The sequence below is a fragment of the Carettochelys insculpta genome, chromosome 6, assembly GCF_033958435.1.
Source record: "Carettochelys insculpta isolate YL-2023 chromosome 6, ASM3395843v1, whole genome shotgun sequence".
NCBI classification, from domain to species: domain Eukaryota; kingdom Metazoa; phylum Chordata; order Testudines; family Carettochelyidae; genus Carettochelys; species Carettochelys insculpta.
Window position 1 is genome coordinate 71529019 of NC_134142.1, and position 26720 is coordinate 71555738.

Genomic DNA, 26720 nt, shown 5'->3' on the forward strand with positions numbered 1-26720 from the left:
AGTCCTTTCACACCTTATAGACTAACAGGTATTTTGGAACATAACCTTTCGTGGGCAAAGACCTGCTTCAGGACAGGAGGATTTAAAGAGGGAGTCTAAGTAAAGAGGAGGGCCAGAGCTGACTAGGTCTATTCATTCAGGGTGGATGTGGCCCATTATCGGCAGTTAATGCAGAGTTGTGAACTGAATAGACCTTGTCAGCTCTGGCCCTCCCCTTTACTGAAACTCCCTCTTTAAATCCTCCTCTGAAATGCCCCCACTCATGCATCTGATGAAGTGGGTCTTTGCCCACAAAAGCTTATGCTCCAAAATATGTTAGTCTATAAGGTGCCACAGGACTACTTGTTGTTTTTGAAGCTACAGATTAACTTGGCTACCTCTCTGATAAATGCAACATAAGGTAACAGCAATGCCTCAACGGTACCACGCGATGCCTGGGTCAACAACTCTAAAATGCTAGAATGCAGTAGAGCAGAGAGTGTGTAGCAAGAGCTCACTTACCTCCAATCTATGCGGGATGTCTAGCATGACTCTGTCTGACACCTAGCCCTCAAACTAAAGAGATTCTTCTGGTTACAAGAGAGACAAGTGTTAGACTGCTGATGCTGCTTGCAAGTTAATGGAGAAAGAGAACAGTGCCTTTTCTCCAGCTCTCTCATCCCGAAAATTTCACTAAATCCAGTGCAATGCCTTGAGATTCAGTCAAGGCCAAACCGCTAAGTACCAAATTGTTGGGTTTCAAAGTGAGTTGCAAGGCTACTTCTGTCAGGATAATCTCAAAGTTGAATATCCATCAGCTTCTTAGTCCTGGTCTTAAGCGCCTACAGATATGGCACTTGTTGACCTCCAAAGCATTTTAAGTAGCAAGAGTGAGGATTACCGAGTGGTTAGATTTGTGATAGCTGGAACAGCATTTGAACCCCAGAGATTTGCGCATACCTCAATAGTGAGATGAAAGGTCAATGAAAAGTAAAATACATTTTTCCTAAAGGAGTACCACTGAATAAAGCAGTTTACAATAAAAAGGGAAAATTTCTCTGAAGAAAGAATGAGAAAGAGTGAGAAGATCACACATGCATGATGTAAAGTGAAACATTGCAACTCCTATATGTGTACGTATCTTTGTAAATTATCAAAAATAAACTCAATATTTTTGTTATTTAGTAAAAATTACTAACCGTACAGTAAGATAAAAGAAATACTGCATTTTTATTCAACACTGGCTAGACAATTTTCTGGTGATGTTATGAAAGAGGTAGCAAGAGAAAATGAACCACAAGTCAACTTGAAAATATTCAGGACACACAAAGAAGAAAAAAATATACCCTCTGTTTAAGCTTTCAGTAATCACTAAACATTTATTTGAAATCTTGCAGAAGAAAAATTAAAAGACATTATCATGGTACTTTGGGCTAGAAATTTAGATTTGTTTAATGAAGTCTGTAGAGAGCCTATTAATATAAACTACTTTTTATAACTAATGAAAACACTTTGTAGTTTGAACTTAAACATTCCCCAGAAGTGTTTGAAACACAAACATTCCAACAGTACTATAGAATGAAGGTGGAAAAAGTGTGATTTAGTAAACTGGTGAAATATCAGTGGTGAAATATTAAACATTTATTTAAAATCCTTATATGCAAATTAAAGTGAGTACTTAGTTATATGTTGGGTTAAACCTCGTTATGGATTGGTCATAAGTCATTGTCATTCAGAATGAATGTAATGAGATAAATAAAACAACAGCCATCAAAAGGAAAAATCAATTATTCTTCAAATCACTTCTACCCACAGAACCTCAGATATGGCTAGCCAGTTGGGTCAAAAAAACACTAACAATATTTTCAGACATTCAGAACTCAGACAATTCTCCATTGACTTGCACTAAGAATCACAGAATCATAGAATACTAGGACTGGAAGGGACCTTGAGAGGTCATCGAGTCCAGTCCCCTGCTCTCATGGCATGACCAAGTACTGTCTAGACCATCCCTAATAGTCATTTATCTAACCTGTTCTTAAATATCTCCAGAGATGGAGATTCCACAACCTACCTAGGCAATTTATTCCAGTGTTTGACCACCGTTACAGTTAGGAACTTGTTCCTAATGCCCAACCCTTGCTGCAGTTTAAGCCTATTGCTTTTTGTTCTATCCTCAGAAGCCAAGAACAGCAAGTTCTCTCCCTCCTCCTGACTGAAAACCACTATCATGTCTCCCTTTAATCTTCTTTTCTCCAAACTAAACAAGCACAATTCTTTCAAACTTTCTTCAGAGGTCCTGTTCGCTAGACCTTTGATCATTCTTGTTGTTCTTTTCCGGACCCTTTCCAATTCCTCCACATCATTCTTGAAATGCGGTGCCCAGAACTGGACACAATACTCCAACTGAGGCCTAACCAGTGCAGAGTAGAGCGTAAGAATGACTTCTTGTGTCTTGTTCACAACACACCTGTAAATGCATCCCAGAATCATGTTTGCTTTTTTTGCAACATCACACTGTTGACTCATATTTAACTTGTGGTCCACTATAACCCCTAGATCCCTTTCTGTTGTAGTCATTCCCAGACAGTCACTTACCGTTCTGTACATGTGAAACTGATTGTTCCTTCTTAAGTGGAGCACTTTGCATTTGTCTTTACTAAACTTCATCCTGTTTACCTCAGACCATTTCTCCAATTTGTCCAGATCATTTTAATTCTGACCCTATCCTCCAAAGCAGTTGCAACCCCTCCTAGCTTGGTTTCATCTGCAAACTTAATAATCTTACTTTCTATGCCAATATCAAAATTGTTGATGAAGATAATGGACAGAACCGGTCCCAATACAGACCCCTGTGGAACCCCACTTATTATACTTTTCCAGCTGGATTGAGAACCATTAATGACTACTCTCTGAGTACGGTTATCCAGCCAGTTTTGCATCCACCTTATAGTTGCACCCTTCTATAGTAGCCACACTTTACGCAGCCACATACACCTGTATAAAATTACTCCAAAATACAGCAATGAGTATTTTGGCAATGTTTCACATTTTCCTTGCACTCTGTTTGCAACTGTAAAAAAATGACTACACTCACTTTATTTCAATTTGCAGACAATATATGAATGAATAATTCTCAACAACTTGTTACACAAAATTATGAAGAGAACCAAGGATGATCAAACAGCCATTTTCTACAGCTGACAAAACATTGCCAAAGGTTTAATATTTAAAATCAGAATATTTAAAACAATAATGAAAGTAGACCTCAATTATGGTACCAACCTGTGTCATCGTACTTCTATGGAAGGTAATGGAGATTTTCTTCTACCTGAAGCTGGATCACATGTATCTGCTTCTCTCCATGGATTTCAAAAAGACAATGATCTGAAACAAAACAGTAATAGCTTGAATATACAACCTATGAAAACAATTCCACATAGGGCCTGATTTTCACAGACACTGAACAACCACAACTCCAACTGAAATGTAAGTGAGCTGTAGGTGCTCAGGATCTCTGAAAGCCAAGCCAATAGTTTTCGTGCAATAAATTATATAATTTTGTATTCTAAGTGTTCAGCTATATCAAGAAAAATCTATATAAGACAAGACAGAAGATGCATCATCTGTGTGAAGGTAGAACTGACCTCTCACCATGTATTGAAGTTTTTTGCAAAGACAGAAAAAGTTCACCTCAATTACCTTCAGATAATACGTAACTTTATGAGACAGTTGCTTTACTTCAGATTTCTAACTACAAACTAATGAAAGTCTAGAGCTAAGTGTTGAATTCCTTCACTTCCTCTAGCTCAGAGTCAAATGAGAATGCCTATTGCTGTAACTCTCTACTATCATCTACCCTCCAACATCAGGCCCATTACATCACCAGAACCATCACTAGCAACCAGAGAAGCAGACTGTCTACAGCATTTACCTTCACCTTCAGCATACAACACCTCCATTAATAGCATTTTACCATAGTTGTTCTGTCACTTTTACTTCACAAAGTACTGTACAATAAAGTCTTCAAAAGTCTAGTTGTGGACAGATGTCAGCACAAATTCACAAGAATTAAAAACTAATAAAAAGGTCAACGGAAATTGACGTTAGTTTCCTAACTCCTCCTGTTACAAAGATAAAAAAAGCAATGCTTTTATAGAATAATTAGGAATATTTAATGGCTATCAGTTATGGATTACATAATTTTTGTTCTTTAAAAAGTGATAAGTCCTTTTTTGGAATTTTCCATATACATAGGTGGAAGTTACAACAAAAAGATGAATTTCTTATTTAGGTTGCTTTAAAGAATCCCAATTTAATGGTTCATAGATTTAAGGCAAGAAGATAAAGAGCTCATCAATGTGGTATACAGATGTAAAGGCTCCCTTCTTCTGCTAAGCATTCCCTTTCTTCTGCATCCAACAATCATGTTATTCCTTTTTGCCACAATATCATTCATAGGGATCTCAGCTTCACTTTGTGATCAACAGAGAGCCCTAAATATTTTTCAGAGTCAGTTTCCAGAATAGAACCCTTGCCTTTGAAGTATGGACTACACTCTTTTTTCCCCCTCAACGTATGAGCTTGTATTTGCATAAAGATGGTTTCTTTGCAAGTAGAGTACAAGTTCACAGTAAAAATAGGTATCAGAGGGGTAGCCAAGTTAGTCTGTATCTTCAAAAACAGCAAGAAGTCCCGTGGCATCTTATAGACTAATAGATATTTTGGAGCATAAGCTTTTGTGGGCAAAGACCCACTTCGTCAGATGCATGAGTGGGAGTTCCAGAGGAGGATAGTGTAAGATGCATGAGTGGGGGTTCCCTCCTCTGGAACCCCCACTCACGCATCGGACAAAGTGGGTCTTTGCCCATGAAAGCTTATGCTCCAAAATATCTGTTAGTCTACAAGGTGCCACGGCACTTCTTGTTGTTTTAGTAAAAATAGGGTGGTTTTGTACTATAAACAATAGTCTCAGTTAGCCATGGCTGCTGGATAATAGTATTCTGTGGACAAAAGAGAACAGAAGACAAAAAAGGATAAAGTATGGTTTTCAAATGGATTGCAGAAGGGAATTCTACCCTATACACATAAGGGATGGCATGGAAGAAAGCTTCTTCTCTCAAAAGTATTCTTGCACTAATAGGTGGAAAACTCACACACTGCTGACAATAGCAAAGAAAGCAGCTGCCAGCACAATAAGTTTGAGTATATGCATCTACAGTAAACTCCTTCATAACTGGCAGCCCCGGAACTGGGAGGTTGCCAGATATTTACATATCCTGGATAATAGAGAGGCATACCTACCAATGCATAACACTAAAGAAAAACAAGATTAGAGAGTAAGAAACAAACAACTATGTATCCAGAGTACTTTATTTCCCAACGAAGTTAGTACTGTGCACAGTAAACATACTATATTTACTGTACTTACTTTCACTATACTGTACTTACAAAAGACAACTAAAATTTACGCATGGTCAAAATGCCGGTTATATGAGAGTTCCAGATAATGGAAAGCCAGATATGAAAGTGTTTACTGTAGCTCATAACATACATTGAGAGCAATAAAAAGAAGCTTGTGTTTGATATCTGAGACAAGATAGAGCTAGTATGGAAATGCTAACAGATAATGTGGTAAGAGCCATCCAAAAATAATCACAGCAGAAGCAATTTCAAGGGATTTTTGTAGAGGACTCAAGGTTGCAACACTCAAGGCCACAGGGCTACAACAAAGATACTCACAATACGTGGCCTCTGTGATTGAAAAGGTGATGGCGATATGATTGAGGCAGCAATTCAGAAACCAGGGAGAGCTTGTATGAAAAGATCAAAACTCAGTGTTGGCTAAGTATAAGGTAATGTCTGGTCATCCACGAAGAGAAATAAAACAAGGCTGTAACGCATATTAGAAAAAGGGAGTTGAGTTCACAATGTAGAGATAAATGTATAACTCATCACTGTAAGATGTATGAAGTGGTGTTGTAGTCATGTAGGTTGCAGGATATTAGAGTGACAAAGTGTGTGAAGTAATATCTTTTACTGGACCAAATTTTTTTTATGAGCCACACAGAGGGTCCTCCTCACACATCTTGTCTCATCAATGTTAAGATGATAGTCAATGCCACACAAGCCCATCGAGTGGTAAGCAAGGTGTCAAACATACTGCTCACAAGACAGATCACTCGTCTATAACCCTTTCTCTCAACCTGCAGCTGCCTCAGTAATTTATAAAGGAATCCATACCGCAGCTGTCTCCCAATTAAAGCTTAGAGGGCCCAGGAAGAACCCAGAGCAAAAGAAGCTGAGGAGCTAGCTCGTGCCTGGCTTGGCACAGGTGCCTGAATCCCTCCTTCTCTCTCTCAAAAAAAAAAAAAAAAATGCTGCCACTCCATAACATTGGAGCCTTCTCTCAAGTCTCCACTTTCCCTCCTGCTTCCTCCACTGTATATCCACGCAAGAGAATAAGCTCCTTCTATCTCACCCTCTGCTGGTTTTGCAGTCATCAAACATAGCAGCAATACACTGGCAGACTGCTCTCTTTAACCCTCCAATGATGTCAGTCTTTACTATTACTCCGTGAACGCATCTACACTAGGAACTAACTTTGAAGTTAGGCACTACTTTGAAGTAGCCAGCAGAGAGTCTACTTCAAAGTCCTTACTCCATTCCCAGGAATGGAGTACTGCCCTACTTCAAAGTTAAATTTCCAAGTAGGGTGTGTGTAGACACTCAACTTCAAAGCTCCTTACTTCCAAGTTGTACTTTGAAGAAAGGAATTTCAAAGTTATTTTTGTAGTATAGACACAGCCTCTCTCTCCCATAAGTACTTTTGCACTTCCTAGCTTTCTATTTCCAGCCTCTTCCTGTCGCTGCAAAGTTCTGAAAGATCAAGCCCAGGGCAGCAACTACTTCTCTACTCACTACCTCTACAAGTGAACAGAAACCTATGAAAGAGAATCCTCTAAGAGGGGTGGGACAAGTGAGAGGAGGGATGAGACCCCCCCCAAAGGATAGGAAAGTGTGGAAAGCATAAAAGGTGAGGAGAAGCTTGTATTTTACTCTCGTATAGTAACACAAATGTCATAAAAGTCCAAGATACCATTAACTTGTAACTTTTTAAAACGTTACCCTCTTCACTCTAAATTATATGACAATAATTTTGTCAGCTAAATAAAACTAACAGTTAATGGAATATTTGTGGGGGGTGTGCTGCACACACACACCCCCCACAGATAAGTAACCTGTGTTTCCATATGGCATCTTTACAAAACTTTGTAATAATACTCTTGAATTAATTTAAATTTGAAGATAAATGTCCAACCTAATCTTGACTAGATAGTCATAGGCAACTGCAGAAAGAAACCATGAATTTCAAAGCTGGGACACAATTATCCATCTCATTAACCTAAAGGTCTTATGAGTTTATCCTGACAATTAACCTTTAAAAACTAAACAGAAATCAAAAAGAGGGATGGTAACATGGTTAAACAAATAAATGCTATCACTTAACCAATTAACCATTTTAACTTAGGGCCTACAGCCCAGCCTGTAACAATTGCTGGGTCCCACTGTTGCCATGGGGTCCTGCCACCATGACTGCCAGCCCCTCCATGACTGGGGCTACTCCAACATGGCATGGTCAACCACTGCCAGAAGGGCTGGTTAACTAGCAAACCTTATACTTCCTGGTATGCTTAACAATTAACCTCTTAACATCCCAAAGATAACATATCCTGTTTCTTATCAGGCAGCCTAACAGTACAGCCACTTCACTTTTTATAATGGGGAGCTCATGACATCTCTCACTACTAAGTGAAGGTATACTCCACTCCAGTTTCAATTTTATTTTTACAAAGTGATACATAATTGATTTGTTTTAAACAAAACCTTTAAAATTCCCCAGTTCATAGAAGAGATATTTTGGTAAAAGTTGAAGTCCTGAGTGCTAGAGAAAAACAATGCCGTACTGGTGTCAAGAACAAGTACTGGATCAAGTTACCATCTTTTTTGCTGTACATCTAGATCTTATATGAATTCAGATCTTTTACATTGTCACATAAATCAGACAAAAACCATGTCAGCGTTACTACAACACAGTTCACACTTTTAAACATGCACACCAAAAACAAAAAACAAAACAAAAAAAAAAAAAAAAAAAACTCCAGTAGCACTTTAAAAAACTAACAAAATAATTTATTAGGTGATGAACTTTCGAGGGGCAGACCCACTTCTTCAAATCTGGAAACAGTGCTGAAAATGAACTGGCAAGATGAATATATAACAGAGAGATAGAAAACAAAAACAAGAAAAAATTAGGCATGCAATAATGTGACTGGAAATTGTTCCTGCAACAAATAGCCACAGTTGCTAATAAAACAGCAATATGGCAAAGTTGATTTTTACTGTCTACACTAAAAGCATTACCAAAAACAAAATTTCCTGTGGGTGTATTATTTTCTAAGTCATAGGTTAAAGGCATGCTGTCACGCAAAAAACAAATTAGTTAAGAACACAGATTAGAAATTTCTCTTTTAACCAACCTTAATCCAGGAAACATTACTAGCACTGAAGGCGTAAGCCAAAACACAGTGCTGTATTCCTTTTCTGAAGTGTTCAAAAAGGCTTTCACAAACTATGCTGAAGAGAAGTAATTCACGTAAACAATTTTCTCCATTAATGAAATGCTGTGCATAAAAATTCTTTTTACAATTTTTTTGTTTAAAGTGTTACATAATCCAGGAAGATCTCAAATATATTACTATGTATAAATTTGACTTTTTATAATCTGTAGTTCTCATGTTAAGGAGGCATAAAACACGATACTCAAAAGACCAATTAGGAACACAAAGGAAAAAGTTACTCATCTTGTGCAGTAAGTGCAGGTTTTCAAGATGTATTCCCTCCTGGGTGCTCCATTTCAAGTGTGCATGCTCCTTGCATCTTTGAGCAGAGATTTTTGACAGCAGTGTCCATTTGTCTTACACATACACCCTACACATCCTACTGAAGCTATAAAAGGCTGCACATATAAACCATTCTCAGTTTCTTCACTCCTGAAAAGTCTTAATGAGGAAATGCCAACAGAGAAGGGAAGGAGGATGGGAGGTGAGAAGCCATAGAAACATACATTCTGAAGAATTCCAGGTACTGCACAAGGTGGGCAACTTGGATGGCAGGTATTGGAAGCATGGTAAGGTTCTGCCTTCCCAGACACCCACATTCCACTCCTACGCCACATCCTACTTGCTATTTTCTGTTCCCCATAGCCTAGAGGCTGGGGACCATGCTGCCATGCTCCTGGCACTGGGACTGCACCACCTGCCCATTCACCCAGTGCTGGGGTTGGGGACACTCCAGCTGAGAAAACTACCCAATGCTGGGGGTCCTTTGGGCTTCAGCAGGGTAGGTAGCAGACAGAATTGGGCTTCAAGAAGAGGGGTAAAGACTGTGAGCTAGCTTCCCCACAAGGGTGTGTTCATGCATCATCCATGGCATGTAACCCCTCCTTCCTCAATTAATGATTCTTTGAGTGCTTCACTTCACATGATGCCCGAACAGTATCCCGCCAGAGAAAAAGGAATTTCAGAACAGGGTGAAACACAGAGGACAAAACTGCAGTGCCAACTACAGGGACTAATCTAGAGATGTGAACGAAAAGGACAGTGGTTGGAGAAAGTGTGTACTTAATTTTTGACTGCAGCACTAAAACTTTTAGGATCTGCAACATTCCTGGTTAGTGCCATAGAAGCAGACTGCAACCTTGTAGAGCGAGCTAAAACCCTAGAACAAAGATCCCCAAATTGCGGGGCACGCTCCCCTAATAAGGCAAACAGGAGCCTTCGAGGAGGGGGGGGGGGGTTGTGCCCCAGCCATTTCCTACAGCTTCCATTGGCCAGAAGGAGCCATGGCTGCCGGGAGCTGCAGCGGACCATGTCTGCAAATAGTCAACATCAATAAAATGTCTCATGGCCCACCAACAGATTACCCTGATGGACTGTGTGGTGAAGGTTGCTGATGCCTGGCCAAGGCTATAAAAGGGTTCAAACAAAGATAACTTTAACAGGGCACCATAATCAGGCTGACGGGAGATTACTAATGAAGTGCAACATATTCATCGCGGCACTTCATTAGGCTACATCTCCCTGATGGCAACTTCAAAGTGCCAAACTTCGAAGTACTGGCATGCCGTGTAGCTACCTTTACTCCCCAAAATTCACTGTAGCACTTCATTAGTAATCTCCTGTCAGCCTGATTACCATGCCTCCTTCAAAGTACAGGGCAAGTGTAGACATAGCCTAACAGAATCATAGACCTGGAAGAAACTTCCAAGAGTTAATCAAATCTAGTTCTCTGCACTCATGAAAGGACCGAGAACCATACAGACCGTCCCTGACAGGTGTCTGTTTAACCCGCTCTTAAAATCTCCCATGATGGAAATTCCACAGCCTTCCTAAGCAATTTATTCCAGTGATCAATCATCCTGACAGGAAATTTTTTCTAATGTCCTGTCTAAACATCCCACATGACTTGAGTGGGAGTAATCCAGAAGGACAAATAAAAGTGTTTATTTTATTGACTAAAGGTATCCTTAATAAAGTTTGATATTAGATATAAACGAAAGAACAGGTAAGCAAGAAATGTATCTGAAGATTTTTTTCCTGTTTGATTAGGTTACCTCTAACTTGAAACTTCCATTTAAGAGGTATAGCTCGCATTAAAGACCTAGACGAGTGGTTGGCAACCAAAAGAGCAAGAATTCAGTTAAAAGTTCAGTAATTCAAGAGCTGCAATGCATGTATATATGAGATGGTCCTTAATAAACAACATTATACAGTTTCTAACCCTTAATTTAATAAAAGCTCACACATATCCCACAATGCACTGCACATATTAAAATGGGGGGCACTACTGGTTTCAAGATCACATATAATTTGGTATATAGGCATGAGTTGTTCACTGTGTGGCTTTTACAGAGTCACCAAAATATCAAAAATAATCAGGAGGGGTTTTTTTTTCTTTTTTTTAAAAATTGCAATTACAACGTTGGGAGCCACAAAGAAGTCATTAAAGAGTTGCATGTGGCTGTGGACCACAGGTTGCAGACTCCTGAACTAGATCCACATATCTTACTAGTAAAAGAGTTCTGAAAAAGAATTTAGATTATTAGACTTATTCCCATCAATCCTTTCCCAATCTTGAGGCACAGCCAGTGGGACCTTCTCCCAAATTTTCCATTTTTGACCTTTTCATCCTTTTGAGCAACAATTATGCCAAGCTTTTTAGGATTAAGTTGGTTATTTCTACAAAAAGGATGCCATCTCAAACCCTGAGCCTGGTCTACACTAGGAGGTTAGGTCCAATTTAGGTGACTTAGGTCCATTTTCTAAGCAAATCAGGCTATGCTGCTACAGGGTCTGTTTGACCACATTTAAGGACGCCTAAAGTTGACTTTTCTACTCCTGCTTTTCACGAGGAGTAATGCTAGAACCAGTCTTGTATGGTTAACTTTACGGTACTGCAGATAGAACGTTGAGAAATTCTACATTCTTGGCTCCTGGAAGTGTCCCACAGTGCCCCAATGTGACCACTTTGGCCACCACTTTCAGTTCTGCTGCTCTCCAGGGCTGTGTCTACACGTGCCCCAAACTTCGAAATGGCCATTTCGAAGTTTACTAATGAAGCGCTGAAATGCATATTCAGCGCTTCATTAGCATGCGGGCGGCAGCCGCGCTTCGAAATTGACGCTCCTTGCCGCCGTGCGGCATGTCCAGACAGGGCTCCTTTTCGAAAGGACCCCGCCTACTTCGAAGTCCCCTTATTCCCATGAGCTCATGGGAATAAGGGGACTTCGAAGTAGGCAGCATCCTTTCGAAAAGGAGCCCCGTCTGGACGCGACGCGCGGCGGCAAGGAGCGTCAATTTCGAAGCACGGCTGCCGCCCGCATGCTAATGAAGCGCTGAATATGCATTTCAGCGCTTCATTAGTAAGCTTCGAAATGGCCATCTGCATGGCCATTTCGAAGTTTGGGGCACGTGTAGACACAGCCCAGGTGTGCAGGAAATGGCCCAACAAAGTTGGAATTTCATTTCCTACTTGGCCAGCATGGCAAGCAGACAATGCAGCACACCTCAGCAGCACATCTGGCCATGAATTCCCAGGGTTGCAGATGACCTCTAGCATGGAGCATGCAAGAGATTGGAGAGAAGCAAGCTCCACATTTTCCAACAGTTCTCTGTTGACTACAATAGACGGTACATGAGACCATCTCGTCAGTGAGGACTGATGGAGCACCTGTGTCTTTTTGACATTCAGTGCGAGGCCAAGACTCTTGTACACTTTGGCAAAAGCGCTTAATATGAAGGGCTATGAGAGAAAGAGCAGCAACCATGTTGTCATCCACATACTGGAGCTCCACAACCAAGGTCCTATTTTTGCCTTCAATCTCCTGACATTGAGATGCTTCCTGTTCGTTCTAGACAATCTTCTTACCATCTGGAAGCTTCCCATCAATGAGATGAAGGGTCATGGTAATGAAGATGCAGAACAACACTGGGGCAATCATGCAGCCTTGTTTGAGTCCCGTTTTGACTTCAAAAGGGTCACTATGGGATCTGTTATTTCTCGATGTGGCAGTCATGTTGTCATGAAACAGCCTCAAGATGCTAATGATGTTTTAGGGGCAACTGATCTTTGAAAGGATGGTCCACAGGGTTCTACAACTGACTGAACTGAACACATTGGTCAGATCAATGAAACTCATGTATAAGGCTTGGTTTTGTTCAAGACATTTTTCTTGCAGTTGCCAAGCGATGACAATCACGTGCGCTGTTCCTAGGAATAACTGGAACCCCCACTGTGATTCTGGGAGAATCTCTTCTGAGAGTGGCAAGAGTTGGTTTGCAAGGATTTGAGCAAAGATTTTCCCTGCCATTGCCAGCAGGGAGATACCACAATAGTGTCCATAATCTGACTTGTCACCCTTCTTGAAGAGACTATCAGTGTGTCTTGAGAATCAGGAGGTGGAGTTGTTTGTGGAGCTCTGGTCTGCCTTCTTTGAAGACTCTGGCGAAGATTTCACCTAGTCCAGTTGCCTTGTTGCTCTTGATTGCTTTGATGGCAGCTTGGACTTCATTCAGGGTATAAAGTGTTGCAAGATAGCCCCGTAGGCAGTTGCTGTGGGATTTGATCAAGGGATTCTAGGCCCACAGCGGAGGGGCAGTTCAAGAGCTCATAAAAGTGCTCCCTACAGCAAGAAGCAATGTCTTCCTTGACTTTCAAGTACTGGGTACCATTCTTTGATCTCAAGGGATTGATTCTATGGTTCCTTGGACCATAAACAGCTTTGGTGGCACTGAAGAAACCTCCTGTATCATTCATGACAGACAGACTGGAGTTCTCATGCCTTCTCAGTCCACCACTGGTTTTTCAGAGTCCTTGTTTTACATTGGACTTCTACCTTGGCCTTGGCATGCGTCTCGCTCTTCGTTGTATAGTTGTTGTTTTGCCAGGCCCTAAAATCTTTCCCTTTTGCCACAATCAAGCATTCAGTTTCCACATCATTCTCATACCAGTCCTGATGCTTCCTGAGCTGGTAGCCAATGGTTTCTCCACAAGCTCCAATGATGGCATTTTTCAATTGACACCAGTGTTCTTTCACATCATCAGGGTGTACTGTCAGCAGCTTCCTGCAGAACACTATCTGGAAGTCACTTCATCTGATGGGGTCTTTCAAGTTGTTGATCTTTCACCGGATCAGTTTCCTTTGAGTTCTACATTTGGCAACAATCCTAAACATCACTGTGGATCAAAAAAAAGCACTGACTGATCCAGTAATCATCAGCACTAGTCAATGCACATGTGAGCAGGACATCACACCAATCCCAAGCATGGACAATGACATACTCTATGAGGTACCAATGCTTCGATCAAGGATGTTACCATGAGGTCTTAAATTTATTTTTCGGAGGGAAGAAGGTGTTCATAATGACAAGCTCGTGTTCTTCATATTTTGTAAGGAGGAGTACTCCATTGGAGTTGCAGTTGCCAACTCCTTCTTTCCCAATGATACTCTGCCAGTGGTGTGTGTCTCTTCAACTCCAGCACTGAAATCCCCCAAGAGAATAATCTTGTCTTTGAGATTGTCCTGCAAGACTCTGTCCTATCGGGTGTAGAACTTCTCCTTCACATCATCTTCAGTGTCTAGAGCTCGTGCATAAGCACTCGCAACAGTCCCCTGTCAGTTTTTGGCAAACTTCAGGCAAAGAGTCATAATATGCTCATTGATATCGACCAGAACGTCCGATAGGATCTCCGTCAGTTCATTCTTGATGGCAAATCTTACTCTATGAATTTTTTTTCTTCCTTACAGGTTCCTTTCCAGAAAAAAAGGTGTACTCTACACCTTCTCCTATTAGCTGTCCTCCTTCTAGTCTACACATTTCTGACAAGGCAGCTATATTGATGCTGAATCATTGCATCTTGCAGGAGATAATTTCCATGAATCTATTTCCCACTGTCTGGGTTGTCCACTAGAGTCCAAGTATTCCAAGTTCCAAAGTTTATCCTTCGATTTTGACCACACAAAGGTGAACACACTGGACAGCAGTCATCCAGTCAGAGGGTTGAGGTGCACTACATTTAGAGCACCTTTTCTAGCCTCCTCCCCATGCAGAGTGACCAGAGAGGATCCTAAATAGGGCTACTCAGTCATGGATGCAGATGCCAGACTGTTACACCACCTCGGTCCTCAAAACAGAATGACTGATGTATACATCCACCACCTACATGTTGGCCCATAATTAAAAGATTCCAGATTTCATAATCCTGCTCCCCATCGTCATTTGCCAGTCACTGTACGGCTTAAGTCTAGGAGAGTAGTACACATAAGAAGACATCAGTGCATGACTTCTTTTAATATGGAGGGACTATTGTACTGCAGCCATCACATGATCCTTGACTGATGAAAGGCCCAGTTCCAATGGTATAGGATCCACGACAACTGGGAGTCTCCTGTCAACTGCAGCCTTCCTTTGCCTTCACAGCTATTGTATCATTACCCTTGCTATCTTTCACCTGTTCTGCCATTGAGGACTTTTAGGATCATTCTTCTTCTGGACAATTCCTGTTGACCTTGCTGTCATGGGTGACCCTGGTGGAGTACAAGACTCCCTATCGCGTTGCTCTGGGATTCATCAGAACATGCAATCCCACTCAATACAACAAGGTGATGATCTGGAGAATGGGTAACCCTATTACCCTCTAGGTGTCTATCAAGTGATTGTTTAATTTGTTCAAACATCATGCCTGGTGCCTAAATTAGGCCTACTGGTCAATCATCCCTGGGATCTTGTTTGCTCCCATTGGCAAATAGAGTACCCTATATTTTAAATTCTTCAGTTGTCTGGAACATCACCTGTCCACTATGAGTTCTCAAAAGTAACTGATAATGGTTCAGAGATTGTTTTAGGTGGTTCCTGAAGTTCCCAAATATGAATTTCATCATGCCCTCACAACCTGAACACATTTAATTCTTTAACCAGCTCTTTCCATTTCTGGCTTTTACAATCTTCCCCCTTATATTGTCAAGATTAATTATGTGGAGTAACTGTAATTGTTAATATTTTTAGTGAGGACTGAAGCAAAATAGGCATTAAATACCTCAACCTTCTTGGTATCATTAAGAATTCTCCTTCCCTGTTAAACAGAGGACCCATACTTATCTTCATCTTTCTCTTGCTCCTCACATACTTAAAGAACCCCTTCTTATTGTTTATGTCTCTTGCCAGGTATAATTGTCATTTTCTGACTTAACCATTCGGTATCAATGTTAAAGATCCACTGTGGTTCCCAACAGTTCAATTCACTCTCCTTTTTCACCATGAGATAAAGATTTTTAATTCAGTACAGAATGAGCTTTCACTGTTAGAAAATGCCTCTTTGATGGCAAAAGTGGTACTATCCTAAAGTATACTACAGCTATCCAGTGTGGATAAAATCTTTATTTTAAAATACATAGATTTTAAAAACCTAATTTAAAATTGACAATGTACTAACTATTATAAACCCTAACTTTATTCTAATAAAATACATAAAAATACGCAAGTTGTGCATGTTTTTCGTAAGAATTTTAAGGAAAATCATACTACTAAACTGGCGTAAGTCACTGACTAAACACCTGGAACCACATTTTCCTGAAGTGATAAAGCAGCTTTCATCAGCTGTACTCTCTTCTGCAATTTCAGTTCAGTGATTAGATCAGTTTAAACCAATTACGATCTGAGAAAACATGAAAGCTTTTCTTTCTCTTTTATCTATAAATGAAAACCTAGGTATGAGACCATGAGATCTTCTACATTTAATTTTAATCATTTGTGTTAATGTTTACACAACAACTTGTAATAAAATGACAAAAAAGATCAAATATGTACATTTTGTATGTTTCCAAATAATTAAAGGCCCTGGTAACCAGGACTATCAGTTCAATTCACTATCTAGAGTGATTTGCCAGTTTAATAATCAGTAATATTAAATGCAACATATATTTTGATTAACTTTCTTCTCATGTATTCCTCAAACTTTAGGCAGTTTTAACTAACAAAAACATATAAAATCCTGATTTTTTTGCATTTTAATTGAGTTTTAAATACCACTCAAATGTATCATGATAAAAATCATGAGTAAAAACATTAATTTTCCAGTAAATAAGAAATGCATCATTCACCATTTTTAACAATAAAATAATAAAAAGTTAACAAGACGCTAAATAAATGCCTGTTAAACTACATAATTGCTTAAATAAATCACTATAAAAACAGCATTCCTTCCAAGTTACCCAAAGTATGAAATGGAATGTAAATGCTATTACATTAAAACATGCTGTTCGATTGCCAATCAATGATAATCACTCTCTCTATACAAAAAATAAGTACAAAGGCTAAAAAAGATTTAAAATAATTATTTAAATCAAGGTTTCCTGCTAACTGATTAAAATCATGATCAAAATCTGTGATTTCAATTAATCCTCCCTGTATCTATCCTGTGTGATTTTCCCAAAACCAAAGAAGTGATTTTGTTTCATGAATACTAATGTTGTGTCAGGAGATTTGGCACCGTCGGGAGAGGGACAGATTAATCTATTGATAGGTAACGTAAATAAGGAAACCAAGCCTATTAAGATTACAGTGGCTTGATCGAATCAAATCTTGTTGATCACTTTGGAGAGAAGCAGGATTGGTGGAAACGCATAGGGTAAGGAAGCTGTCCAGCTTGCTATGGCACCTAGGCATCATTCCAATTCATAATCAAAGCATCATAAGAAGGTAATCTGGGGGCATTCTCTCCACAGAGACCTACCGCACCAGAAACAAACCTTGGAGGGCAAGCCACATGAACCGGTGCTGCTGACCCCGGCAACCCAGCAGGCACTGTTGAGTCTGGCCCTGAGCCAATCTTCAGCAGAGCTGCCCCCAGTGGAGATCCTAGACTCTCCCTCCACTGCCAAACATGGGTCAAAGCAGCAAAGTAACTCATACAGACACTTAATCCCAACTCCCAGCCACCAAAGACAAGCCTCCAGCATTGCCTAGGGTGCCTAATCTAGAGGCAAGTCAGAAATGTTGCAATAGTCACAAATGCTGGACTATCACTGGCCTCAACACCAGTCCAGGTTGGTGTCAAGACACTCACCCTCACTAATGAATGCTGCACCAAGGGAGCAATGATCAGCCTCCTCAGTACCAGAAACCCTTCACTGACTCCAATTACCATTGTGGGAATGGCTCTAATGCAGCACTGGCTGAAGAGGAATCAGGGATATGTGGAGGGTGTCAGTGGATGAGGAGCAGATGATCTGGATGGGGGTCAGGTTCTGGGGGAGTCTGAAAGGGTGCACAAGTCCCAGTGGGCTGGTCAGAGGGCAGAAACAGGGAGGGATGGATAGAAGGCTGGGATCCAGAGGACCAGTAAGCAGGCAGAGTCCAGGCCATGCCAGGCTATTTGAGGAGCCACAGCCTCCCCAAGCCTGCCCTTCCTCACCTTCCATACAATATTGGAACCCCAACGGGGCCTGCAGGCCAAAAAGTTTGCTCACCCAAATCTAACACTGTACATATTCATGGAATAAAACAATTTTAATCGGCACTGTTGATGAAAGTAGCATTTGTAAGATTTTAAGTGGTTTATATGCAATTTATATAACCTTAGTGTGTTTCAGCCCTTGGAATATATACAAAAACAACAAACTTATCAAGTTTCCAGGGTCAGCTGTACAGATAACATTTTTAGTGTGTGGACAGTCAAACAATAGAGGCATGTACATACCTGTTCAAATATTTGTTTTTGCAAATACAATCTCAAAAAAAATTCTGCCACTGTGTACTGGTTACTTATCACCTTACAGTAAGCCAAATAGTTTCATCAACACTTTACTCGCACAGCTTCCACTTATATATTTTAAATTGTGCAACGTTTTCAGTATGAATCTCTTTTTCACCTGGAAAGAGCCAAATGAGCTGCCTGAGAGAAGTTCGTGCTAGGCTGTGGGATTGCAGAGTCAACATTTTTGCCTGGATGTTACTGAAGATGAGAATTTAAAAAGCATGACTGTGAAGACACTCAAAATGCACTACTAAGTGGTCTTCTGAATTACAGACTAATGTAGAAAAAGGCTTCCTTGCAGAACACACTGAACAATAAATTCAGAGGAAACTGAATATAAAGCATACATTAAAATATTAGCAATTTTAGCTTCTCTTTTAAAAACCATCTATATAGGCAAATGAAGCAATTTTACAGATAATTACAAATACCAGAAATATAGTGTGAGACCATTGCAAAAAAGGAATTTAACACTTTTGTTAGAGAAACATTATACAAAACAACATAGTCATTAATTTTCTCCTTAGATTGGTAATAAAATTACAGGATGACGCTCTCTATGCACTTGGGCTAGATTCATAAAATACCCTCAGGTACCTAACCGCTATTTTAGGCTGGATTCACAAATTCTCTGCTGAGCTGCCACTAAGTACTACTGAAGCCCACATGTGCTTGGTGCCAATGTTCTGCAGTAAAAGTTCCCTGGATATGATTTCTTCCAGCTCTGGGCATATGCACCGAAGCCCCATCTCCTCCTCTCGCTCCACTAGCAGGCAGACAACCAAAACAATTCACAAACCAGTGAAAAACAGGCATTCTTCTGCCTAAATTATCCGTGTGGACAAATCCTTTAAGCAGGCTCAGACCTTAACTGCTGGATAGCAGCCCCTGTATATGTGAATGCTAAAAGTACAGAAAAATATAAAAGAAAAAACTCAGGGGAAATGGTGAGTATCTCATAACTTCTAGCCCAGTGGTTAGGGAACTCACCTGGAACCCATGTTTAAGTCTCCACTTCATCTGAAAGGAAAAAGGGAATTTGAACAGGAATTTGCTACCTTTCCTGTGAATGCCCTAGCCATTTGGCTACAGGATATTCTGATGTGGGGTTCCATTACAGCTTCTCCTGTTGACATTGTTCCATTGTTGACAAATAACATAAAAAGTCTTTGCAGCTACAGAGTCATTATGATGCTAGCTCTGACTACAACCAAATGAAAAAAATTTCATTGTTTATTTGCAGTCGCACTATGCCAATAGGAGTGCCACACCAGAATATTCTATGTCGCAGTTCAATAATCTGAAGAAGTGGGTCTGACCCATGAAAGCTCATTACTAATTAATTTGGTTAGTCTTTAAGGTGCAACAGGACTGCTTGTTATTCACATCACAGTGGTTAGGGTACTCACTTATTATTTGGGAAAGTGATGGTTAGTATCTTAAACATGCCTGTCTCAGTTTCCCCTCAGTCCAGCCATAAAGAGAACACAGTCTCATCCACTGTCCACTTGAAACTTAACTTCTGGACATAATTTATTCAGGTATACATATAATAATCCACAGAGCCCTCACAATAAAAACTCTTATTCCAATTTTCATAGTAAAACAAAATTCTACAGTGATTTTGCAAGCTCCTCAGCTGAACCCACCAGTATTCAGTCGTAGTTCCTTTCTGCCCTTCTTGCACCTGATAGTGACCAAACTGAAAAATATCCATTCAACGTGCAGCAACTGTCAAAAACTTAACAGAATGCCAAAGATCATTCGGAAAGGAATAGATATTAGCACAATGTTTCTATATAATTACTTGGAACACTCACATCTTGAATATCGCATGCAGATCTGACCATACCATCTCAAAATAAAAATACATCATAGTGGAAAAAGACACAGAGAATGGCAACATAAATGAATAGGGAGTGAATACATCAACTGGCGTAAGAGGAGAGATTCAGCCTGGGGCTTTTCAACTTGGAAAAGTGATGACTGAAGGGTGATATGACAAAGGTCTATAAAATCTTGACTGGTGTGAAGAAAGTGAATAAGGAGATGTTATTTATTCCTTATCATAACACAAGAAATAGGGGTCATCTAATGAAATTAATAGGCAGCAGGTTTAAAACTAACAAAAGGAATTACTTCACACCACATGCAGTCAGCCTGTAGAACTCTTTGCTGGGACTTTCGATGTCCTCAGGTGTACTGCTCAACCTGCTGTGGAGACATCCATAATTATGGTCCTGATCAGTGGAGGCCAGTCAAAGAGAACACCTTCAAAACACTAAACTGATCCTATCCACAACTGCAGATACTCCAGGGTCACTAGTGACACTTGCACAAGTCTATCCAAGGACTGACAATTTGGGCAAGAAAACAACTTTAAACAAACCTGAAGCAGAGGAAAATGCAATCTTGCATGAGCACAGCAAAAGTGCAGACACCCATACAGCTTAGCTAGCATACAACTGGCCATAGCCAGAGGCCTGCAGCCAAAATAGGAAGAAGAGCCATTTTTAAAACTTCAGTTGCAAAATCAATACTTCAAGAGCTGCAATGCATGTGAATACGAGACTGTCCTTAATAAATAACATCAAACCGTACTTTTTGTAACTCCTATTTTAAGAAGAGTGCACACACAGTGATTTGAACTAGTTAGAAAGTTTAATTTCCTTTCACCCCTAGATTGGAGAGCAAATGAAGACAAGGAAAATGCTGTCCCTGGAACAGGCTCTTAAGCAGGAATGAGCAACACAGTGAATGCTAGTGAAAATAAGGTAGGATCAGAGGCTAAAATAGGAAAAGAACAAGTTAAAAATTCCTTAGGCAGGTTAGATATCAAGTCATTGGGGCCTAATGAAATGCAACCTAGAATACTCAAGGAGCTAACTGAGGAGATATCTGAGCTATTAGGTATTGCCTTTGAAAAGTCATGGAGGAGAGATTCCTAAAGAACGGAAAAGAGCAAATATAGTGTCAATCTATAAAAAGGGAAACAAGCACAACCCAGAGAATTAGACCAATCAACAACTTCTTGACCCAAAAATATAAAAACAGTAAATAATTACAAAATCAATTTGCAAACATCTAGAAGATAGGAGGTATAAGTAAGTCATCATAGATTTGTCAAGAATAAACTGTAAAACCAGCCTCTCTTTGACAAGGATAACAATCCTTGCGGGTAGGAGGGAAGAGCTAGAAAGGGTGCATATAGACTTTAGTAAAGCTTTTGATACTATCTTGCATGACAAAGTTTTATAAACAAATTAGTGAAATACATCCTAGGCAGAGCCACTATAAGGTAGGTGCATAATGGGCTACAAAACCATTCCAAGAGAATAGTTATCAATGGTTCACAGTCATGCTGGAAGGGCACAATGAGCGGTGTCCCCCAGGGCTCATTTCTGCATCCAGTTCTGTTCAATAACTTCATCAATGATCAGATAATGGCTTCTAGAATGCACTTACATAGTCTGTTGACAATACCACTCCGGGAGGTATTACAAGTGCTTTGGAGGATAGGATTTAACTGTGCACCTTTAAAGGAAGATGTACAATAAATCTTCCTCATTATTAAATCCAGTCTCTTGGCCTATTTTTCTTTAGGTGTCAACTTACATCTCCCCAGCTATGTTTACACTGCACCCTTAAGTTCAAAAGCACTGGCTTAGTCATGTGTAATACACACACACACACACACACACACACACACACACACACACACACACACAGGCCAAAATGTTGTCCCCATTGGTGTGCCACCTTTAGGTGCATCAGTGCCCCTGTGCCCATTGAACATAGATTTGCAGGCAGCACTGTCCCTCCCTCAGCTGTCCGCGCATGCAGGGCACAGGCATGAGAGGTCTGTAGCACTGCACTGCACATGCACGGACAGCCAGCTCATTAGTTCGTCTCTGGTCTGGAAGCCAAAGAAGAAATCTGAAGCAGAGAAGAGGAGGATGGGTGGTAGAGCACCTAAGAGGACAAAATCTCAAAGAACTCCAGTCACTATACAGGGTGAGGAACCTCTCCTCCTTCTTTGAATGACCCTGTGGGTGCTTCTCCTGCTTCTCCTTTAGGTGACTACACAGCACTGTCATTGTTTGGAGATGGATCCTTTGGATGGCATACATTGGCTGATAACAATACAGATCGGTTGAATGCAGTCTGAGAGTCAGCATAGGTTTGTATGGCGTAACGCTGCGTGAAAGTGTGAGCTGACACCCCCGTGGTTGCTCTGCAACCGTCGTCAGTGGACACGTCTCCGAGGAAGGCTGTAAGGCCGGCCATTGCATGTGTGAAGAGGGGACATATGCCTGCCAGAGGTTCTTTGTTAAACTTATTGTAGGCGAGTCTCGTACAGCCCGAGAACAATTTGGACAGCCTCTGTCTGGAGACAGGCATGCCACAGAACCTTTTGGTAAAGGAGCCTTCCGAAATGCCTGTGTTCTCTGCAGGTAGAAGGCCAAGGTCCAATGGATGTTGAAGGTATGCAAGGCTCCGTCCCTATCATCAATATGTAGTTTAGGGAAAAAAAATGGATAAGTACACTGGCTTGTTATAGTGGAAAGAGGTAAGTACTTTCAGAGAAATGTTTGGGTGGGTGAGGATGACCACTTTGTCCTTGTAAAAGGCTGAACACAGGGGTTTGGAAATTAGTGCATTGAAGTCCCCACCCTGCCTTCCTGCTGAGGCGATTGCCACAAGGAAAACTACTTTCATGGGCAACTGAAACAAAGAGCAGGTGGATATCAGCTCAAAGGGTTTGCTGGTTAGGGCCCTGAAGACCAAACTCAGGTCCCATGCAGGCATGGATTCTTTGATTGGCAGGGAAGTGTTGTTGTGAGAGGGAGACACCACATTATGAAGTGTTGCCTTTTTTTTTCTTTTTTTGAGTAAGTGTACTTGCAGGTTGCCTACTGCTTGAGAGAGTCATTCGGACCTGAGGTGAACAGTGCAGATCTGAATCCATGAGTCCACCAAGAACGACGCTTGGCAGTGAAGGCAGCAGATGACTGGGTGGCAGATGGTCCTGTTCTGTTGGGTTGAGAGTGAGACGAGAGGAGGAAGGCAACATGGGGGACATCTGGACAGATATACAGGTTCACAGAACCACGTCTCTCTGGGCCATCTGGGTGCTAGTAGTATAACCCGGGCCCTATCCCGCTTTATCTTGGCTATGATCCTCTGAATCAGAAAGGTCAGTGGGGATGCTTACTCTGAAGATGCATTCCATGTGATGTTGAATGCATCCTCCAGCGAACTCAGACCAAATCCACATCGGGAGCAATAGCGGAGGCAGCATGTGTAGCAACCCCCATCTGCAGAAGACGTGGCAGACGGTGGATCTGTTGATTTCATACTCATAGGCGGGAGGGAAATTGCAGCTGAGGTCATCTGCAACTACATTGTTCCTGCCTAGTATGTAGACTTCCACTAGGTGGATCTGTCTAGGGATACACCACTCCCACAAATTCACTGCTTCTTGGCAGAGGTGTCCCGAGAGTATTCTGCCCTATTTGTTGATGCAATGCATTGTTGCTGTACTGTCCGTCATTATGAGGACTGTGTTGTTGGTGATCTGTGAGACAGTTGAATAGAGTCTCTGGAAGGAAACCCCTGTGCACATATTTTGAGGCTGAGTCCACTGGCTGAGGGACCCACTGACTGTAGCTGGGATGCTCAGTGTTTTGTTCAGCAGATGGACATTGGCCTGAATTCTGCTCTGAACAAGGCCCGTACTGGTCTCATCCAGCGGCATGCATTAGGCACAACTGAGAGCATTGCTGCCATGTCACCAAAGAGACACAGACATTGTCTGGCAGATACATGAGACTGACCTGCAACGTGATTAAGAGGTCTTGGATTGCCTGTAGAGGCAGTGAGGCTGTGGCTGTCTGGCGATCTAAAAGTGTCCCTATAAACTTCAACAGCAACGAAGGGTCCTGTGGCACCTTATAGACTAACAGAAAAGTTTGGAGCATGAGCTTTCGTGAGCACAGACTCACTTCATCAGATGCTGGTCTTGGAAATCTGCAGGGCCAGGTATAAATAAGCCAGAGCAAGGGTGGGGATAACAAGGTTAGCTCAGTCAGCAAGGGTGAGGCTTACTACCAGCAGTTGATCTGGAGGTGTGAACACCAAGGGAGGGGAAGCTGCTTCTGTATTTAGCCAGCCATTCGCAGTCTTTGTTTAAGCCAGAGCTGAGGGCGTCGAATTTGCAGATGAATTGTAGCTCAGAAATTTCTCTTTGGAGTCTGGTCCTGAAATTTCTTTGCTCCAGGATAGCTACTTTTAAGTCTGTTATTGTGTGGCCTGGGAGATTGAAGTGCTCTCCTACAGGTTTTCATATATTGCCATTTCTGATATCTGATTTGTGTGCGTTTATTCTTTTACGTAGAGACTGTCCAGTTTGTCCGACGTATATAGCAGAGGGGCATTGCTGGCACACGATGGCATAAATTATATTGGTAGATGTGCAGCTGAATGAACCCACGATGGTGTGGTTGATCTGATTAGGTCCTGTAATGGTGTTGCTGGTGTAGATATGTGGGCAGAGCTGGCAACGAGGTTTGTTGCATGGATGGGTCCCTGAGTTAGAGTGACTGTGGTGCGGTGTATAGTTGCTGGTTAGGATTGGCTTCAGGTTGGCAGGTTGTCTGTGGGCAAGGACTGGTCTGCCTCCCAAGGCCTGTGAAAGTGGGGGACCATTGTCCAGGATGGGTTGTAAATCCCTGATGATGTGCTGTAGAGGTTCTAGCTGAGGACTGTAGGTGATGGCTAGTGGTGTTCTGTTGGTTTCTCTCTTGGGATTGTCCTGTAGTAAGAGGCTTCGTGGCACATGTCTGGCTCTGTTGATCTGTTTTTTCACTTCCTCAGGTGGGTACTGCAGTTTCAAGAATAAACTATAAACTTCAGTGTGTGAGATGGCATCTGTGTGTAATTTGGCAGGTTTACACATAGACCCACATCAAAGAATGGCGTTCTGGTCACAGCTGTTGTCCATTATTCTGAGCCAAAGGATGGCACCTTAGACAGTTGTCTAAGAAGGGAAAGATGGTTACTCCCTTTATTTTTAGATATGCAGTGACCAATGCCACAGGACCATTGAGAAAACCATAGGTGCTCTGCATAGCTCGCAGGGCAGCTCCCTATATTGGAAGTGTTGTTCTGATAAAATGAATCTGTGTGAGATGTGGATAGCGACATGTAAATAAGCAACCTATACGTCGAGAGTGGACAGCCAATCCCCTTTCGATAGTCCAGGGCTAACATTATCATCTTGAATCTTTGAGAAAGAACATACCAAGTTAGATTTCCCAGATCTAGTATGGGTCTCTAACCCCATTTTATTATGTGTGAGGAAGTAGCGTGAATAGAAGCCTCTTCCCCTCTGCTCGGTGGGTACCTCTTCTATGGGTCCCAGATGTACAAGATGCACAACGTTGTGCATCTTGTACAAAAACGGATTCATGAGAAGTGTCCCTAACGTACAATCACTAAGACCCACTTATCAGTCATTCCAAAGGTAAGGGTCTCCACTTACCAAGCCATTCTCATCATAGGTAAGCCCCAAGGGGCAGGCCAGGGAGCGGGGGGAAGAGCAAGCCCCTTCAAGCTGGTTTGGATGTGCCTATCCTCCCACTAGGGCAGCTCTCCAGTGGAAATGTGGGGATAGCACAGGCCCATCCACTACTCTGGACCCCAGCCCAAGGACACTGAGAGGTGGCTGATGGGGCTTCACCCCTGCTGCCACCACTCCAGCAGCTTCCCTTTGTACCTGGGCTGTGCCACCTTGCTCTTCTGAACCGACAGGCTCTGGCCTCTCTTCCGTGTGTGCCTCAACTACTACCCCCCTTCTCCCTGGGGGAAGCATTTTATAGGGAGCCAGGAGGCCTTAACTGGCAACAAGAGCCTGATTAGTATCTGTTGCAAGCTGACTCCTAGTAAGCCCCATCTGATTGCCTGGGCTGCGCACACTGTCAGCCTACATAGGGAACAAAAGGCATTTATCCAGCTCCCAAAATACTTGCCCTCCGCCAGGATCTTGCCATATGCAGCCTGTGGCCTGCCACACCAAGAAAAGGCAGAACTGAACCTTTAAGGTGGGATGGAGAAACCCTGGCTTCCCTGGATCCCTCCCCCAAGGTTTAGTGCTCCCCTACCCAGCATCTGGCCCAGCTGGTGAATGGCAGTGCAGCACTGAATGGAGAGGCTTTTCCCCTGCCACTGTGGCCAATTCAAGCAAGGGGGGGGGGAAAAAGAACTACAGCAGTTAAGCACCACCTTTCCCATCCAGACTCCCCCACCACCAGCCTGCTTCTGCACTCCCCTCCTGCCTAGACCCAACACCTCACCCCCGCTTCCTG

At 41.7% G+C, this 26720-nt stretch overlaps 1 protein-coding gene across 3 annotated transcripts in view; it reads right to left on the reverse strand.

Annotated features, from left to right (window-relative positions):
- The window catches only part of FUT8 (fucosyltransferase 8), a 228983-nt gene that overhangs the window by 172146 nt on the left and 30117 nt on the right, over window positions 1–26720 (reverse strand). For all 3 annotated transcript variants that reach the window (XM_074997231.1, XM_074997230.1, XM_074997232.1), the window contains exon 2: window positions 3265–3366. The gene's annotated coding sequence lies outside the window, so the exon portion shown is untranslated. The remainder of the gene's footprint in view (window positions 1–3264; window positions 3367–26720) is intronic.